The sequence below is a fragment of the Urocitellus parryii genome (genome assembly GCF_045843805.1).
Source record: "Urocitellus parryii isolate mUroPar1 chromosome 13 unlocalized genomic scaffold, mUroPar1.hap1 SUPER_13_unloc_15, whole genome shotgun sequence".
In the NCBI taxonomy this organism is placed as follows: Eukaryota; Metazoa; Chordata; class Mammalia; order Rodentia; family Sciuridae; genus Urocitellus; species Urocitellus parryii.
In genome coordinates this window covers 454,369-474,580 of record NW_027551767.1, presented here as the reverse complement: position 1 = coordinate 474,580, position 20,212 = coordinate 454,369, and the positions used below count along the sequence as shown (strand labels likewise).

Below are 20,212 nucleotides of genomic sequence, written 5' to 3'. Positions count from 1 at the left end.
GAACAAGGACAGTAGAAAAGAAGCCCAATAACAACACAACCTGAGAAGTAGAAAGATGGCCACACCAGTGGCAAATGACACTTGGGGCCTGAGAACAGAGACCCTAAGGACACAGCAGAGATGAGCTCAGTCAGGCCCAGCACAAGTTTCTGGCACTTAAGGACACTAGATGTTAAGGTCACCCTAGACTGGAGGAGGCAGAGAGGGAACTGTAATTGGGTTCAAAATCTGTTTAAGAAGCAGTTGGTGAGAGTCCACCTCCACCATGGAGGCAGATGGGGGCTGCCCGCCCCCTGTCAAGAGGCAGGAAGGACCAACTGCAGGGCTCTCTGGCCTGGAGGCTACTTCTAGACACACACCTATCTTGGGCAGCTACAGAGGACAGGGAGTATTCAATCTAAGGACAAAGAGGATGACACAGTCACCAGGGCAGGAAAACTGGAATAAAAGTGGGGCTCACTCTCCTCCTCTCCCTCTTGGCTCCAGAAATCTGGCAGCAGGCAGGGGGTGCAAATATGACCAGCTCACAAGAGAAGCCCTCAAGGACTAGGTCAATTTAAGGGCAGCCACAGAGCCCCACAGGTCACAGCCCAGAAGCCCTTAGCCTGTTCATCCACCTGTGGGGACTGTCTTCATACAGACAAACGAAAATCTCCAATCAGAACAAAAAAAGTTTTAATGTGGGAATATATATCCAAAAAAGCCAATAGGGATTGTGTAGCTCAGTGGTAGAATGCTTGCCTAGCATGCGTTCAATTCTCAGTGCCATTAAAAAAAAAAAAAGCCTAGCGTCCATCCCCAACATGCAAAAAAGGAAAGAAAGAAAGGAAGCCAACAGATAAAAGCAACTTGGATGAAACGAGAAAAAACGGGAAAACATGCTGCAACCACGAACCATAAGAACATAGTATATAAATAAATATTTCAAGAGAAAAGGGAGGGGCTGGGATTGTGGCTCAGTGGTAGAGCATGCACCTAGCACATGTGAGGCACTGGGTTCTATCCTCAGCACCACATAAAGATAAATAAATAAAGGTATTATGTCCATCTACAACTAAAAAAAAATCTTTAAAAAAAAAGTTTTGGGCGTGATGGTACACACCTGTAATCCCAGTGGCTGGCAAGGCTGAGGTAGTAGGATCACGAGTTCAAAGCCAGCCTCAGCAAAAGAAAAATAATAAGCAACTCAGTGAGATCATGTCTCTAAATAAAATACAAAAATAGGGCTGAGGATGTAGCTCAGTGTTCTAGTGCCCCTGAGTTCAACTCCAGTGCCAAAAAAGAAAAGAAAAAAGGGAGTGCCTTCAAATTAACTATATATAAGAGCTGAAATGAAGAATTCAATGCCCAGGTTACAGGAGGAGATTGAAGAGAAGGCTCAGGAAGTGAAGCCCAAGCAGGAGAGATGTCATGGGAGTCAGGCAACCATGCCAGGAGGCCCAGCAGCTGCTGATGTGTACCCTGCAACAGGGAAAGCATGATTAACCAATTCAGGAGAACGCCCTAGAGCTCTAAGACTAGATCTCTGGCTGAGACCTGCCAGTGCCCCATCCTAGAGATGGAAAAGAGACCCAAGGCCAGGCACAGATTAATGTCAACTTCAGAATACTAGGGCCAGAGAGTTCTCAAGAGCATCCAGAGAAGGACAACAAGCTCCATACAGAGGATCAATAGCGAGAATGCATCTGACATCCCAATGCAGCACTCATGCAGCACTCTGAAGGAAATTCTGCCCCTGGCCAAATGATCAACCTACAGCAGGGGCACAGTTCTGTATCTGGTATCCTGTATCCCTGTCCCAGCAAGCAGTAAATGCCACCCTCTGTCAAACAGGAGTCAAGCACAGGCCAGAGATGCAGGAACTGCTCTACCAGCCCAGAGGCCAAGGCAACCCAGGGAGACAGAGGAGATTAAGGGCCAACTCCCGCTAGGGAAAATAAGCCCTCTGTCCTGGGAGATGCTTCAGAGACATCCACTCAGATAGCTGGTCCAGTTTGGGGCTGAATTTGAAATAAACATAATGAAAAAGGGGAAAAGAAAGTACCAAGGCAAGAAATGCAATTCCACCAGCTACAGAAAGTTTGTTCCAGATCCGTGGAGTGGCCGTGGTCCACAGCACGGCTTGCCTGTGAATCCTGTGAATCCTGTGTTCACACCATGGTGAAGGCCTGACCCTGAAGAAGGTACCAGTAATTCAGGACACCACTGGGAGTGACAGAGCAGCAAGCAGCCTCATGTTCAGGGCTTCCTCCTTGGGAAGCCAGCATAGGACACTGACACTGGGAAATCGGGGACATGGATGGGTGTGGAGGCACACAAACAAGAATGTACAAGGGGAAGCTGCTTCGCTGGGCAAATGCATTGAAAACTGGGTCAAGAATGTTTTTTAAAAGCTTCTCCCAGAAAAATAAGGCCCCACTATTTGTGGCCTGCTTCATCCCCATGACAGCTCTCAAGGGTTCCCAGCACAACTGTGGGAGCAGTACCTTGGATGAGATGCTTCACCTTCCCACACAGCCTCAGGAGGCTGTCCACCTGTCTCTTCTCTCTCTTCAGAAACATGACTTCGCCCATCCTCCAGTCCAGTGTCTCTTCCATGTCACAATTTTTCTGTTGGAATGAAGAACTTTCTGTCTCTGGAAAATAATGACAAAGTCAGCCAAAGGAAACAAACTTCATGATATTCCTTTCTCTCCCTGGGAGTGCCCCACAGTCACCATCAGAAGGACAAGGAGGCCTCCAGTTGGTGGCATAGAGGAGGACAGCCAGCACACATGTGAACATGGGCTTCTTACCAGCCTGGCCTCAGCTCACCTAACTGCCACAGGTCCAGAAACTGACTTTTGTGCTTCAGGATCAGCTCCAAACGTCTGACCAATATGGACCCATCCAGGACATCACCAGCAACCTCTACGAAGACAGAGCTGGCGGCAGCCATCAACCTCTTGGCATCCTCTGTGATGTTGGCTAAGAGCTTCTCATCTGTCCCTGAGAAGATAATGAGCACAATGAGCATGCGGCCCTCCCCTCTCCTTGCCATTAGAACCTCTCACCAGCCCCCTGCCAACATGGCGCTGGCAGCAGTCAGTGGTGTTTCCAGATGCGCCGATGCCTCACTTAGCTATGCCTGTACCTGTGAGGTTCAAGTCTTAACCTAGTGCATCTCCTGACTGGGAGGAGGAGATGGCCAAAGTCAGCAAGGAGAACCACAGTGCTCGGGGTTGAAGTCCTGAGCCCATGCTACAGTGAACGTATTTCTTGAACTACATATGATATTCTTGGAAATTCACCTTGTGGGAGACCAACCTTGCAAGTGACTGAGTCACACTCCCTGGCTGGGTGCTGAGGCACTCAGTCACAGAAATGTGGCAAAGCTTTCCCCATCCTTCTTGGGTTTGAGGGACTGTGCCTTGTGCATAGGTGAAGTTATGCTCACCTGTTCCTTTGTAATATAACCCCTTGCCTGTTTAGGATAGAATCTTTCATGGAAGTGCCTGTGTGTGTCCCCTTCTCTTACTATGCCCTTGGATGTGGCCTACTCAGATGTCAGTCAACATGCTGACAGCAGACATCATATAGATAGACTCAGCCCCCTGAAACCTGACTCCTTGCCTCATTTGAATAGCTTCTCCTCAATAAAAGGGGTCAGTATGTGCTCTTGCTCTCTCTCTCTTCCTGAGGACCCTTAAAGTCAGAGGAGCCGTCACTGCGACCCCAAACAAAAAGATATTTGTGTCTCTTTTGTTTTATTTGGTGTACCCCAGTTCAACTGGAGTGACCCCTGAGCCTTTTAGTCACAAGTACAGAAACCCGGCACATCTGTCTTGAGAATCCCTGCAGTAGTAGGAAAATAAACTGCAACAGGACAAGCTCACATCAGAGGCCACTCCACGGGTGTAGGGAAGCATCTGCACAGCACCCAGGAAGGAGGCAGATCCATGCTGCAGCTTCATGCTTTGCCTATCTTGTCTGCGGATCAAAACCTGGAACATGAGCTTTTGGAGCAACTAGAGGGCAACATTTTAAAACATGACTATTTTAACTGCCAGATTATTTATCTCACAATAATATGAGGCTTGTATAGTATTATAAGAAGACCAAGTTTATCTTTACCATTAAAAACAAAGATAGCAGGGGGCTGGGGTGCATCTTGGTGGTAGTGTGCTAGGCTAGTAAGCACGAGACCCTGGTTCATCCCCAGCATCACACACACACACACACACACACACACACACACACACACACTGTAGCTGAGATGACCTTCAGTGGGAGAACTGACCAACCCAAGAACATCCAGACAAGGGGGCTTTGCTCAGTGATAAAAGGAACAGAGCCATGAACCAGGAAAAGACAAGGAGGAGCCTTAACTGAGTGCTGCCAAGTATGCAGAGTGTAATACAGTGTACTCTTCCCCAGCAGGCTGCTATGGCCCGTGCACACAGCAGCCACCTTCAGGACCACACACTACTCCTGTCTATGTCCTGGTGTAGAACAGAGCAGCTGGTTTGGCTGAGACAATCATTGGCCCTGGGTTTTTATTACCACACAAGTGCTTTCCCAGTACAGGATCTGAATCTAGCAATTTACACATAAACCTGCACCATCATTTCCAGGGCAATGCATGACACTTGGAAAGGTGATGGCTGAAGAGTCACTTCATGTTTTGTTAGTTATCAATATTGGTCTCAAAATGTGACACATGAGCTTCACAGGGAGGCAAGCTGGATTTGGACTGATTTCTAATAATTTGTTGTCTTGGACACAGTGAGTCTCCAACATCCTGGTTAAGCAATGTGCCCTGGGCATTTCCATTCTCTCATCTGGAAATCAAGGGGCTTGGGGACTTTCAGAGGGGTTGCTTCAAGGAACGTGTGTCCTCCCAGGAGCACATATTCAGCAGGCACTCAGCAGACAATGGTTCTAGTGTTAGAAGCTCTTTATGCCTAACACCTGCCTGGGCACCTCCATGCATCCTGCCTTTACCAAACCTCAGCACATGCAGGCTGAGGACCAGGTCAAGTACCTTGCCTGTTCATTTGCCCAAGGAAGGGCAGCAACTCCAACCAGTCCTACACACACCGTACAACTTGAAGAGCTGCTTCACATCTGGCCCCGTGAGCAGGTGTTCAAGAATCTCATCCAGGCCTTCCACAGCCTTTCTGTTGTTCCTGGGCCAGGACTTGGTGATCACAGCAGACACAAGGCTGCCAAATTTCTGCAAATCATGACAAGAGACTCCCTCTAGGACACTGATCTGAGACTAAAAGAAAATGAATTAAAAGAGAGAGTTGAGAAGATTTTACTGATTTGTTTTTTAATGACACAAGTTAGCACCCAAGAGCATTTCATAAATCTACTAAAGCTAGTTTTATAGTGCCTCAAAAAAAATAATAATACAGTAGAGAGGTTGGGCTACCCCCTGGTAGCTTGGCCTATTGGAGGCCCTGGGTTTCATCCCCTGTATTGCAAAAAGAAAAGAAATATAAAATACTAAATATTTCCTAGGGAATTTCCATTGTCCTGGCCTGGCTCCTTACGTGAGGTGCCAGAGGTTTGAAGATGCATACACATGCACAAACACACCACTATAACCCCAAGTCACACACCCTCCCAGCTCATTGTCAGCTTCTGTATTTCTCTTAGACTTGCCTGTCATGAAAAAATGCCAAAAACAAGATGAGGAAAACTTTACTACATCACAAGCTGCCCTCAAACACCACAGACACTCCAATTCTCCTTCTGATGCTTCACTAAGAAACAAAACAGTTTTCTTCTTTGCATTCACATTTTTGCAAAAAAAAATGAAAAAGTTTCAGTGATCAATAAAAAACACAGGGTGAACTAATAACAGGTACTTTTGACACTCAACAGGATAAAAGAAAACATTAATTAGCAATGAATAAAAAGTTATAGACCATAGGGAAGTGAGATTTATCCTAGGAATAAAACCATGTTTTTACATCAAAAATCAGTTAATAAGCCTGGTGTAGGGGCACATGCCTGTAATCCCAGCAGCTCACTAGGCTGAGGCAGGAGGATCACAAGTTGGAGGCTAGATTCAGCAACTTAGTGAGGCTCTGTCTCAAAATGAAAAAACAAAAAGAGCTGGCAATGTGGCTCAGTGATAAAGCACCCCTGGGTTCCATCTCCAGTCCACATACACAGACACAAAAACATGAATACATCATACTGATAGAAAAAAGTTACACAACCATTGTAATAGATACAGAAGAAGTATCAGGCAAAACTCTAAGAACAAGACCAGGATAGCCAATTTCACTCCTTTCACAGTGCCAGAGTTGCTATCCAGGGCAATTAGGTAGGGAAAAGGAAAAAAAAAGTATTGGGATTGTAAAGGAAGTACTAACTTACAGGCAGATAACATGGTCATCTATGCCAAAACTTCAAAGAAGGTACTCTCCCACAGATACCCCGCTAGAGAAAAGAAATGAGCCTGCAAAGCTGTAGGCCACAGAGATGAGGTGCTGCCCTGTTTCCAAGTGCTAGTGATAAACAATCCAAAAAAATATTTGAGAAAACAATTTTTAAAAATATTTTTTGTGCTGGAGATGTGGCTCAAGTGGTAGTGCGCTAGCCTGGCATGCGTGCGGCCCAGGTTCGATCCTCAGCACCACATACAAACAAAGATGTTGTGTCCGCCGAATACTAAAAAATAAATATTAAAAAACAATTCTCTCTCTCTCTCTCTCTCTCTCTCTTAAATTTTTTTTTAGTTGTAGATGGACACAACACCTTTATTTTATTTAATTTTTATGTGGTGCTGAGGATCAAACCCAGTGCCTCACAAGTGCTAGGCAGGTGCTCTACCATTGTGCCTCAACCCCAGCCCTGAAAAAATAATTTGTTACAATAGCAAAGGAATAAAGTACTTAGGAGTAAATTTCATAAAAGAAATGCAGACCTCACCACTTGCAAACTGCAAACTACTGTTGACCCACTTGAATCTAATGTATGAAATATGATATGTCAAGAGCTTTGTAATGTTTTGAACAACCAACAAAAAAAAAAAAGAAAAAAACTTAAAGACCAAAATAAATGGGGAGACATTCCAGGTTCAGAAGCCATGAGATGTGACATTGTTAAGAGGTCAACACTCCCCAAAATGACTTACAGATTCAAAGCCACCCCTGTCAAAGTCACAGCTGCTTTCCTTGCAAAACCTGACAAACTGATTCTAAAATTCATATGGAATCCCAAGAGATCCAGAATAGCAAACAATACAAAAAGAGGAGAACAAATCAGGAGAATTCATGCTTCTTGATTTTACGACCTACTGGAAAGAAATGGCAGTGGAGACATGGACAGATGTGAGGTGAACCCTCACAGCTGCGGCCAACAGACTTTTTGACAAGAGTGCCAAGATCACTCAAGGGGTGAAGTACAGTGCCTTCCTCAAATGGTCTGGAACAGATGGATCTCCACATGCAAGAGAATGTACCTGGACCCTTACCTCATACCACATAGAAAAAGAAACTAATGTTAAGAGCTAACACTCTAGAGCTTTCAGAGGGGGTTGCTCCATGACAGAGCACTTATTAGCATATAATCCTAAGTTAACACTCAGTGCCAAAACCAAAATAAAAACCTTTTAGAGGAAGACACAGGTAAATCTTCATGACCCAGGATTTAGCACAAGATGTCAAAATTACTAGCAACAAGAGAAAAAAAAAAAGACACATTGAATTTTTCCAAAAGTAAAAACCTTCCCAGGAGTGGTGGGGCACACCTGTAATCTCAGCTACTCAGGAAGCTGAGGCAGGAATATTGCAAGTTTGAGGGCAACTTTGTGAGACTGTTTCACAAAATAAAAAATAAAAAAGGGGTAGAGATGTAGCTCAGTGTTAGAGCACCCCTGGTTTCAATCCCTACTACTACAAAAAAGAGAGAGAGAAAAAGAAATTAAAAACTTCTGTGCTTCTAAAGAAAACACCAAGAGTGAAAACAATCCAGAGAATGGAAGAAAATGCTGGCAGATCACATATCTGACCAGAGATTTGCACCTGATTATCCAAAGAACTCTCATAAGCCACAATAAAAGAAAAACATAGAGCTCAATTAACCATTTGAGGAAGGCACTGAACTTCACCCCTTAAGTGATCTTGGCACACTTGTCACAAAGTCTGTTGACCACAGCTGTGAGGGTTCACCTCACATCTGTCCATGTCTCCACTGCCATTTCTTTCTAGTAGACATTTGTCCAAAGACATAGAAAACAGAAATAGCCAAAAAACATATGAGAAGGTACCTGAGGTCATATCTATCAAAGTCACCAGAGAAACCACTCCACACCCCCAAACTGCACAGTGACAGGTCTGAGAGCACAGGCTATGGGGGTGTGGAGAAGTCAGGTCCCTCCTAGGCTGGCAGCTGACATGGAAATGGCCCAGCCACTGTGGGAATGGTCCAGATAGTCCTTCAATCACACAGGTACCAAGTGATCCAGCCATTCCACCATAGGTGCAGAGAGTGTGAACAGCACATCCACACAAACCCATGTGTGGAGGTCCACAGCAGCAGACTGATAACAGCCATCAGTCAGGGAGAGCCCGGATGTCCACCAGAGGACAAATGGAACATAAAAGCCCCCTGAGTCCATATGATGAGCAACATGTAGTCATGAAAAGGGACAAATGACTGATAGGTACTCCAGAGTGAATGACCTTGAATACATGCTCAAGGAAGCCAGGCACCCAAGGCCACAGCCTGTGTGATTTCATTCCTGAGACACCTGAGTAGTCTGTGGAGGAGGAAGGAAAATTAGGTGCTGCTGGGGAAGGCCTTGGGGCCAGCATGGTGGAGGGCAGACTCTGCAGCTGAAGGGCTGCATTTTCTTTCTGAGCGGATGAGAAAGTTGCCAAGTAGATTGTGCTGGTGGCACTCACACCTGAAACACACCACTCCCCCCAAGTTTGGCTTCCAAGGGTGAGTGACAGGAGATGTGGCTGCCATGTTACTAAAACACTGAGCAAAAAACAAATGAAAGCCTTAGAAGTATTAGTTATGTAAAAAGACTAGAGCCTGTTTCCCTAGAAAAAGTGAGCTCTGCTTCTCACAACTCCACTGGCCAGCAGTGTGCAGGGCTTGAAGTGTCCAGCAGGAAATACAGAAGGACCCTGGGAGCCTCAGGGTACTGTGTGGGGAATGTGCCGGGGCAGAACCTCCTCCCACTTTGCAGAAAAAAGCTAAGTGAAATAATAGAATCTTTCCCCTCTTTTTCTGCAGTGTTGGGAATAGAACCCAGGGCCATGCTGGGCAAGTGTTCTACCCCAACAAGGATGGAGTCTATTTAACTTCAGAAGCTTCCTTCCATAGATGTTTTGTCAACCTTTGGGGTCATTTCCTGTATATCTGTTGAGCAAGAGTTAACAGACCACAAACCAACCAGATCAGCTGCACGATGGCTTGTGGTTTTGCACAGGGTTCTGCAGCAGGAAGCCAAGTTGCATGTCAAGGAGTGGGTAGAGAGCACTGGATTGCAGCATGAGGCCCAAGCCAGGGAGGGGGCACCAAGGACCCAATCCTGGTCAGCACAGGCCTTGGAACTGGCAGGCACTTAAGGCCTGGAGCTGGCCATATCAGCAAGTATCTGTGAACCTAAGCATGTTTCCCAAGAAGAGATTGGTCACCTGGCAGGCAGAGCTCACAGCTTCGATGACACACTTCTCAAAGCTCCTGGCCACACTGTCCTTGAAGCCAGCGGCATCCCAGTGAGGGCTACAGAAGGCAGAGATCTGGGAAAGGGGCCTCTCCTGCAAACACAGCGGTAGGTGGGGGTGTAAGTGCCTGGTTGTTCTGACTCCCCTCCTCCCTGTCCTGTACTAAGCATGTCCTCCCTGCCCCTCACTAGAAGAGTAAAGATGAAACCAAGTTAGTCTCTTCTCATATTGCAAAAAAAGCAGGCAGAATAGCAGCTTGTAAAAACATGTAAATTTTGAAAAAGAGCCATTTTTCCTTTCTTTTGTCTTCCTAAAAACATCCATTTAATCAGATCCATATAAAACACTCAGGGAGAAACCAACTTTTCTGGGTCACAGACCTTCATTCAAAATGAAGGGCATTTTTGGAAATTGATTCAAGAAAATGTTCATAAAATAGAAGTCCAATACATTTCTACACAGTACAGTACCTCTCTAGAGATGAAGACACCTGCCTACATTTCCTCTGATGGGGAAGGTGGGTATAAGTTCAGAGAACACTAGGAGAGCAATGTGTCCAGATGATGTAAATTGTCATATTCTATCTTCAGATGAAGAACTGGTCAAGAAACCTATGCTCAGTATCATGAATAGGGACTCACTGACAAAAATCACTAGCAGCTGTCCTGCATCTACAAGGAAAAGTTGGTCACTGTATTGTGCCTCTGAGAAGTACAGCCCCATGAGAGCTTTCTCAGAAGTTCTTCCACCATGTTCCTATTCAGGGAGAAACACAGGTTAGAGTTGGGTGATATCCTTTATTCAGCCCAACTCTCTTATAGATGAGGCAAAGGAGGCCTAGAAAAATGTTCCTGCCCAACTTAACAAAATATTTCAACTCCACCACACATTTCTGGGTAACCTAGTGCTAGTCATTGAGCTTTCTGAATTAGTTAAGTGGTTCAAAGATGGCAGAGGTCTGAGGGTTTCCTGTGTACCTTCTGCAACTAAGCCCTAACCTATATTTCATATGACAAAACTCCAGGAGGAATAGAACTAGATCATGGACATTCAAGGGCACATAAAGACATTGGTCAACCCACTACTGTCTCTATCCTAAATCTCAGAGTTACTGGGACCTACCATGTTGTCCATTTGTCTGTTGTCATCAATAGCTCTCTTCTGCAAAGTCAATTTAAAGAATGATTTGGTATCTGTGCCTTACTGAGGTGAAGGTGTGTCAGCTCTAAATGATAGCTTTCAGGTTCTAAATGGCCACCTTCAGATCTCAGCTCTGACCCCAGATCCATGGGAAAGCCCAGCAGTGGCACCCGTCATGACCCCACAAGTACGGGTCCTTCTAAATCAGTATTTACATTAGGACCCTTCAAAGACTGTCCTTCTTGCAATAGTTCTAGAATCTTGGGATTTTCCATGATTTACCTGAATATTTTCAGCACAGGAAGATGCTATGAGATGCATCTAGATATCCCTATCACTCATCAGCATCAACAGCTCTCTTCTGCAAGGCCAATATAAATGCTTTCTGTTCTGCACAGGCTCATTTCCATGGACATTCACAGGGTGGTCATTTCACTTAGTAAATCACATTGAACAAAATTATGGGGGTCTGCTCATTCATACATGAGGGCTTCTACTATCTCACCTGGAAGGACTTCTGCTCTCTTGAGGTAATCTCATGTGTGCTTGATCTCTTTCCAGGCCTGACATAACCCAAATGTTTAGTTCACATAAGACGTTATTATTATTAGTGTCTACCTCTGAATTTCTTTTTTTTATTGGTTGTTCAAAACATTACAAAGCTCATGCTATATCATCTTCCATACATTTGATTCAAGTGGGTTATGAACTCCCATTTTATATCCCAAATACAAGTTGCAGAATCACATCAGTTACACATCCACATTTTTACATAATACCTTATTAATGACTGTTGTATTCGGCTACCTTTCCTATCCCCTACTATCCCCCCTCCCCTTCCCTCTCATCTTCCCTCTCTACCCCATCTGCTATTGTTTAATTCTCTCCCTTGTTTTTTTCCCCCTTTCCCCTCACAAACTCTTATATGTAATTTTGTGTAACAATGAGGGTCTCCTTCCATTTCCATACAGTTTCCCTTCTCTCTCCTTTTCTCTCCCCCCACTTGTCTCTGTTTAATGTTAATCTTTTCCTCATGCTCTTCTTCCCTGTTCTGATCTTAGTTGCTCTCTTTATATCAAAGAAGACATTTGGCATTTGTTTTTTAAGGATTGACTAGCTTCACTTAGCATAATATGCTCTAATGCCATCTATTTCCCTGCAAAATCCATGATTTTGTCATTTTTTAGTGCTGCATAATACTCCATTGTGTATAAATGCCACAGTTTCTTAATCCATTCATCTATTGAAGGGCATCTAGGTTGATTCAAAAGTCTAGCTATTGTGAATTGTGCTGCTATGATCATTGATGTGGCAGTATCCCTATAGTATGCTCTTTTAAGGTCCTCAGGGAATAGACCGAGAAGGGCAATAGCTGGGTCAAATGATGGTTCCATTCCCAGCTTTCCTAGGAATCTCCATACAACCTACCACATGTCATTTTAGCAAAATCATTTGTCGATGGAGAACACTATGCATACACTTATAAAATGAGATATGAACAGAACACCATGTCATTTTCAATTGAATGTATGGCTTATTATCTATAATCTTGGAAAAGTGAAAAAAATGAATTTCTCTGAGCCTCAATTTCTATGTTTAGTAAATAAAGAAACTGGATCAAGAAGCATCTAAAGACCCAAAGTTATCACTCTAGACATGTGAGACTATTAAGGCAACTGTCAGGCAGGCTGTAGACCTAGCCAGGTTCTGAGTATTTGTATTTTTATTGTTCACCAAGTCTCATTTCATGGTAAGGCTGTGGAATTTTGTTTGTTGGAAGAAAGAACAGCAAAATAAACTTCTCTGCAGCATCTGCATTTCCCCCTCTGGCATAGTTTAAGGGACATGCTGTTGCATTTCACATTGGCAGAGGCACTAGCATGCCTGTTTAGGAACTACTATTGGAAGCTACAAAAAAACCAGCCAGAGTAAGCTGCCCCCACGTGGGAGAAGGAAGGGCTCTTTCCAGGCAAATGCAAGTATAAAAAAGATGTGGGATCATGGTAGGACAATCATCAAAGAATAGCTATTCTTTCTTTATTTCTTTTTTTTTTTTAAATTCCTCACTAAGCCTGCTGTGTTAGTCATCTTTCTGTCACCACAGTAAAACACTGAAGATAATTAACTTATAAAGAGAAAAGATCCACTTGAGCTCACAGTTTAGGGGTTTCCAACTTAACAAACAGGAGAACCTCATGCTTTGGGTCCTAGTGGGTGTGCCAGATGGCAATGCTGGGGAATGCCTGGCAGAGCAAACTGCTGTAATCAAGCCAAGAAACAAAAGAGGAAGAAGAAGAGACCAGGGTCCCACAATCTTCTCCAAGAGTATGTCTGCAGTGACAAGAAGGTCTTCACTAGGGACCACTTTCATAATGTTCTTTTGGCTCCTGACACTGCCAGCCTGGGGACTAAGCCTTTCATACATGGGCCTTTGGGAGGTCATTCACGACCCAAACCATAGCACCTGCTAACAATTCATTAACAAATTAAATTTGGACACCAAAACATTACTGATCATGGAATGTGTTCTTGGGATCTTCTCTACTTTTCTATGAATCTTGGGATTTTTCAGAGGACATGGACTCTGCTCACAGGGTTAACACAAGACAAAATAATGAAAATCTTTAGCATGCTCTAGACTTCAGTGATAGTTAAGCACCTAACTAATAGAAGAGAAATGTATAATTGGGATGCCACCATCTTTTTAAAGTTTTAGTTGTTCCCACCTTATCTACAATAATGAAGGCAAAACAAGGAAGACACTGAGTAACTTGGAAGCCTAGTATCACCACTGACATTGACAACATCTAGGAAGATCTCCTTGTTTGTTTCCCACATATTTTATTGATCACTCATCTTTTGGTAAAATTAAGCCAGTGCATTTCTCTCTGCAATCACACTGCAATGTTTCAGTCAGTATTGATAATAAAATGCTTGCCCCAAATCCTAAAACAGCTGAACCCACATCTACAGCAATGTCCCAAGAGCTCCCACATTTTGCTAGTACATTCTCAAACAGGAAGATGTATCTAATCTAATGCTGATCACATCACATGATTAACCACTGCCAAAATGTTCAGACTTTGTTTTACCTATGAAGAGGTAGTAGGCATATAAACTATATCAGGCTTCTTTTTTAAAGCTTCTTGCAAACCCTCATAAGTTAACCCATGCATAATTCTCTCCTTGTAGACACTGCAACACTATCAGGGCAGTATATAGTAGTAATAATAGGGATACCGAATTATAGCTAACTCATAATTACCTTAGTATCATCTAGAGTTGATAATTTTCTTAACATTATCTCAGAATGTGCAGGTTCAAATTCTGCAGAGGTTAAAGTACCTGTTTCTATACCACCAAGGTAATACAGAAACAGTTTCCCAAAGGAGGGACATTCCTTTTTGGTTGGTGAAACAATGTTGAGGAGGAGAGGTACACACAGACACAGTTACAGAGAAATGGATAGGAGCTATATATTCAAAGAGGCTGTGGCTCACATCAATTAAGTTAGGGTAATTGTCATTCACTAGACTTGATAATTTAGTCCTTCTGAGAAGCAGACATCAAATAGGAAGAGTCAAGGATTCGTGTACAACATGTATTATTGCTATCTACCACACAATTATTTTCTAGGTAACACATTGTTGCACATAAATATATGCTTACATACTGTATGTATGATTTAGGAACATTTATTAACTTCCAGAAAAATTCATGTGCTTATATAGATGTAAACAAGACACCCTTAGAAGTACAGAGTAGAATGGCCGTGTCTGGGCTTGGGCAAGGAGGAAATGGAGAGATTTTGGTCAACAGGTACAAAGTTTCAAATATGGAGAATAAAAAAGCTCCTATAATATAATATGAGGTATGGTGACTATAATAACAATACTGTAGTGTTTACCTACTATTTACTAGGAGAGTAGATCTCAACTGTCTCATCAAAGAAAGAATGAAAGAATTATAAATGCCATAAGGTGATGGCTATGCTAATTAGCTTAACAAGGGCAAGCATTTCACCATGTATACATATTTCAAAACATCTGGTTATCTGTTTTAAATATATATCTTTTTATTTGTCAATTACACCTCAATTACATCTCAATAAATCCAGAGAATAAAATAAAATATTTTTGAAAGATTCAAAAGAAAGTAAAGGACATTTTCATAAATTTAGAAAGTGAATAGAGAACTGGGAATGAAGCTCAGCTGTAGAGCATTTGCTAGCACATGTGAGGCCACAAGCTCCATCTTCATCATCATAGGAAAAAAGAGTAAAGATTCTCTGAAGTGTTTGACATTTATTGATGTAAAAAATCATTTATCCTTTTTTCTTTTAAACTAATAAGCAAAGACTTATTGGTATTATTTCACAAGGAAAGAACTTTTCCAGAAAATAAGGACACAACCATTAACCCTCACATTTTACCTGTTTTCTAACTTTTTAAAAATACTTCTTGGCTACTACATCACAATCACAATGCACATCTAAATAAGCATGTCAACTCAGTAAATCCTTGACTTTCTTAATTTCGGTTTTGCACAGAGCAAACACCCATAGGAATTTAACTTTTACAGAAGAGCTTAGCATACCTGTCATGTTACAGTACACAAGAGCTGATCCAAGAGGGGTACTTCCATCCAAGTCAATGTAGTAGAGGCCTAAAGAGTTTCCACTGTGCTTACATGTAGGCTTCAGGTGACCACTCATATAGAACTGCAAAGAAGTCACAGTGTTACAGAGGGGCTTTGAGGGAATGGAACTCTCCGTATTGCCCATGGAGTGAGACTTTTCTCCCATGTGGCTCATCTTGGTCATGTCTTCTCTCAGAGAGTGTCCTTCCATCTCAACTCTGCAACAGGTAGATTCAGAGGCACAGAGTGAAAAATTTGGGGATATCTACTCTGAATCAGAATCCTACACATCCTTATTTTCAAAATCAAACAAATTAGATTTATTCTAGTCTAGTCCAAGGATCTCAAGTGCATTGGCTTAATCTGCCTAAATGCTGTTATTATCTAATGACAATTAATTTTTTAACACTTTACTTAGTAATTATACCTTTTGTTAACTTAAAACAATTTATATGTTAAAACACATTTTTCCAATAGTTGAATTATTCACATCAGCAACTCTTCATGCCATTTATTTTCTGGTTCAATAAGTTTATTATCTGTATCTGAAAAAACTTCATAGAAAAACTGTTGTTTGGTTTAGCTCTCTGCAGCCCTATCCTGAGCTCTGAGGAAGCTTGCCTTCTTTTGAGCTACCCGATATTTCTTCTGGGCAAGGAACATTTTAGGACTGTTCCACCTCTTCTTTTTAACTTGTAGTTCTAGCAAGGCCTGCATCCAAATAGCAGGTGAAGGCACCAGGTTGATCATCAATGCTTTCCACACTGTATTCATTTCCAGTCACCTCCACTTAGCCTTCATAAATCTTGTCCATACCAAATCTATTGAGAAGCCTACAGGCCAGTACAATATGCTGCAGCATAATTTGTTAGGCCAACTTTCACACCATATTTTGGAAGTTCATGTGCATATGCTGCGCAGACTATCATATCCCCTTCTATACGGGCATAAGCAATCTGGCAAATAATATCTCTGTTAGTTACACAAACTATCATCCTGTATTTGGGTGTGTTGTACTTATTTTTGTCCTGGATCACCAAGTGTTTCCAAGCATAGTAATCAGTTTTTCCCTCTTCTTGACAACTTTCAGAAACCCCATCCTGTGGCTGGGGATGTGGCTCAAGCGGTAGCACGCTCGCCTGGCATGTGTGCGGCCCGGGCTCAATTCTCAGCACCACATACAAACAAAGATGTTGTGTCCGCCGAAAACTAAAAAATAAATATTAAAATTCTCTCTCTCTCTTTCTAAAAAAAAAAAAAAAAAAAGAAAAGAAAAGAAACCCCATACTGCGGAACAGAGCCCGGGTCTGCAGATCCACACAGACCTGCAGGCCCAACAGCCCTACAGGGGAGAAAAGTTCTTCATGCCATTTTTAAGTTCATTTTTAAAAGACACTTTCTTAAATGCTTTGCAAATGATTATCAAAAAATTAAACAAAAATATTTTATGTCTCTTTTTAATTTTAATTTATCCTAATTCAAAATTTTTAAATTTGTACAACAAATGCTTTGCTATATAAAAGGCAAGTGATTAAAATCTCCACATGTTGAACCTAATTGATATTTAGCATAATTTTAAATGAATAGTCAATCTGTGACATCTCCTGTGTGAATCACACATTGTCTTGATGGGAAAACCCTTCAGAAAGCCCCAAATACAGGCCACAGCTACCATAAAAGAAATGCAAAAGCATCAGATGAGGTGTCCATACAGACAGACTTGGGCAGTGGTTATGCAAGTGACACCAAGACAAAGAGATCCTAGTAGAACTGAGGATACAAACTTAGGCCATTTCACAATGACTGCTCTCCCTCTCTCTATGTATATGTGAGTGTGTATATATACACAAATATACACACACACATACATAGTATGCATTTATATACCACTGTGTATCTACATATGTGTTTCTATAGGTATGGGTGTATATTATATATGTGTGTGTATTCCCCTCATTTCAAATAGTTAAGAATGACCCAGGGATGTGTATAAATATTATTTTCCTCTCATCTCACAGAATAAAAGGACACAAAAATGTCTGTTTAGTTCAAGGATATTACAAAAGATATTTTTTTTTAAATATGATCAAGGGTCCAGTGTGTAAAATCAGAGGCCTCCAAATCAAGAGTCCAACTAGTACCATCTCCAACTGATAAAAGTACAGATAACATGGATTGTTTTCCCATCATGCTTGGATTTTGGCCACTTACATTCACATTTCTTTTTTTTTTTTTAAAGAAAGAGTGAGAGAGAGAGTTTGAGAGAGAAAGAGAGTTTTTTTTTTTTAAATATTTATGTTTTAGTTCTCGGCGGACACAACATCTTTGTTTGTATGTGGTGCCGAGGTTTGAAGCCGGGCTGCACGCATGCCAGGCGAGCGTGCTACCACTTGAGCCACATCCCCAGCCCTTACATTCACATTTCTATAAACAAACATGCTAATAACCACCTAAGAAAATAGCCCAGAGTGACGCATACACACATTTGGGCTGGGGCTCAAATTGCCTATAAGAACAAAGGAAGAGGAAGAATGATTAGGAAAATTTTAATCTAAATGGGAATGTATATATGCATTAATTTTGTACTTGGAACTTCAATCCCTGTTGTGTACTTCACCAAAAAATAATGGCCCCACGATCACTTGGTTTTGATTTGGCAATATTCAACTTTCCTTTGATATACCCATAGAAGAATCACAATAAAATAAAATCAGTTAATAAAACAAATCATGGGCCACAGGAGGAAAACCCTTTACATTTATCAGTCAAGTTTTTCTTCTCAGGGTTACTTGGATTTATGTTTAGATAACAGCTACTGATACCAAACACATTTAGTGGGTATCTGCTTTGTCTAAGAAATTTTTCTAGTGTGATAGGAGAGGCTGTAAGTAAAAGAAACCATCTCAGTTCTAACTCTGCACCTGTGGCCACATCCTTAACCCAAAATTTCCGAGATCAGATGTCCAGCCCCTTTTAAATGGGAAGTTCCTTAGCAAATTCTTACCTAGCAGAGTAAACATAAGTGAACATACAAATGGAACTGATCACTGGATATGCAGAGGGTGAGTCACCTTCTTTTGCTTCTCTGTGGAACTCCAACATCTGGAAACCCAGGGGTCTCATTCCAAACTGACATACTAGCTCCCTGGGATTCAGTTCCTACAAAGTTGGATTTGTGACAATCCATTCTCTACATTATGTCTCACCATTTATGTGGGAATAAAATTAATTCACATGGAATAGTTGTTTTTTTTCCCCAGTCCTAGGTATTAAAACCAGGGCCTTGCACATGTTAAGAAAGTGTTCCACCACTAAGCTATATCCCCAGTCCTTTATAATTTTTATTTTGAGACAGGGTTTCACTAAATCACTCAGGTTAGTAAGTGCAGTACATGCTACTGATTCTCATGCATTTATGACAGGCAAATTTTCTATTTATCATAAAAACGGTTTTCCTTCTCATAAAAACATAATGTTGATTTCATATCTGACCAGGATAAATTTCTTTATATATATATATATATATATATATATATATATATATATATATATATTTATTTATTTATTTATTTTAGTTCTTGGCGGACATAACATCTTTGTTTGTATGTGGTGCTGAGGATCGAACCCGGGCCGCACGCATGCCAGGTGAGCGCGCTACCACTTGAGCCACATCCCCAGCCCCTGACCAGGATATAAACTGCTTGCAATGACCATAGGCAGATATACATTTCCCCTCCATCCTTCCACACCCTTGTGATGTGACACTGCAGATCTTTCCATACATAAGCAAAGCCTGCATTTCCACCTTGAATCTGAGGTGGGCATGTGACCAACTTTGACCAAAGGACATTTTAACAACACACAGTAATTAGTTATCAGGCACAAAAAGGACAGTTCTCTTTTGTAAACCTCAAATATGTTTCTGGTACATATGAAGAATGAAGTGGGGTTTTTTTTTGCCTAAAAGCACAACAATATAAATCAAGAATCAATAAATGGTATGGAGTCAAACTAATAAGCTTCTTCTTGGCAAAGTAAACAATTATGTGAGGAAAGAGCCTACAGAGCAGGAGAAAATCTTTACATATACATCAGAGCACTAATCTCCAGGATATATAAAGAACTCAAAAAAACTTAACACCAAAAAAATAAATAACCCAATCAATAATTGGCTAAGGAACTGAACAGACACTTTTCAGAAGAAGATAAGACAGTTGATCAACAAACATATGAAAAAAAAATGTTTAATACCTCAATTACTAGATAAATGCAAATCAAAACTAAGATTTCATCTCACTCCAGTCAGAATGGCAGTTATCAAGAGTACAAGCAACAATAAGTGTTGGTGAGGATGTGGGGAAAAAGGTACACTCATACATTGCTGGTGAGACTGCAAATGGGTGCAACCACTCTGGAGAGCAATATAAAGATGCTTAGAAAATTTGGAATGAAACCACTGTTTAACCCAGCTATCCCACTCCTGGATTACAGCTTTGTAAGGATAGAAACAGATGTCATTTATCTTTTATTTTTTATTTTTGGGTGGGAAGGCTGGAGATTGAACTCAGGGGTACTCAACCACTGAGTCACATCCCAGCCCTATTTTGTATTATTTTTAGTTAAACACATGGTCTCACTGAGTTGCTTAGCACCTCGCTTTTGCTGAGGCTGGCTTTGAACTCACGTTCTCCTGCCTCAAACTCCTAAACTGCTAGGATTATAGGCAAGCACCACCATGCCTAGCCAGAAGTCATTTT

General features: G+C 41.8%; 1 pseudogene; it reads right to left on the bottom strand.

Moving 5' to 3' along the window:
* The window catches only part of LOC144251384 (E3 ubiquitin-protein ligase RNF213-like), a 64,095-nt pseudogene extending 48,456 nt beyond the window's left edge, over positions 1-15,639 (bottom strand).
* Positions 15,640-20,212: the final 4,573 nt, after the last annotated feature.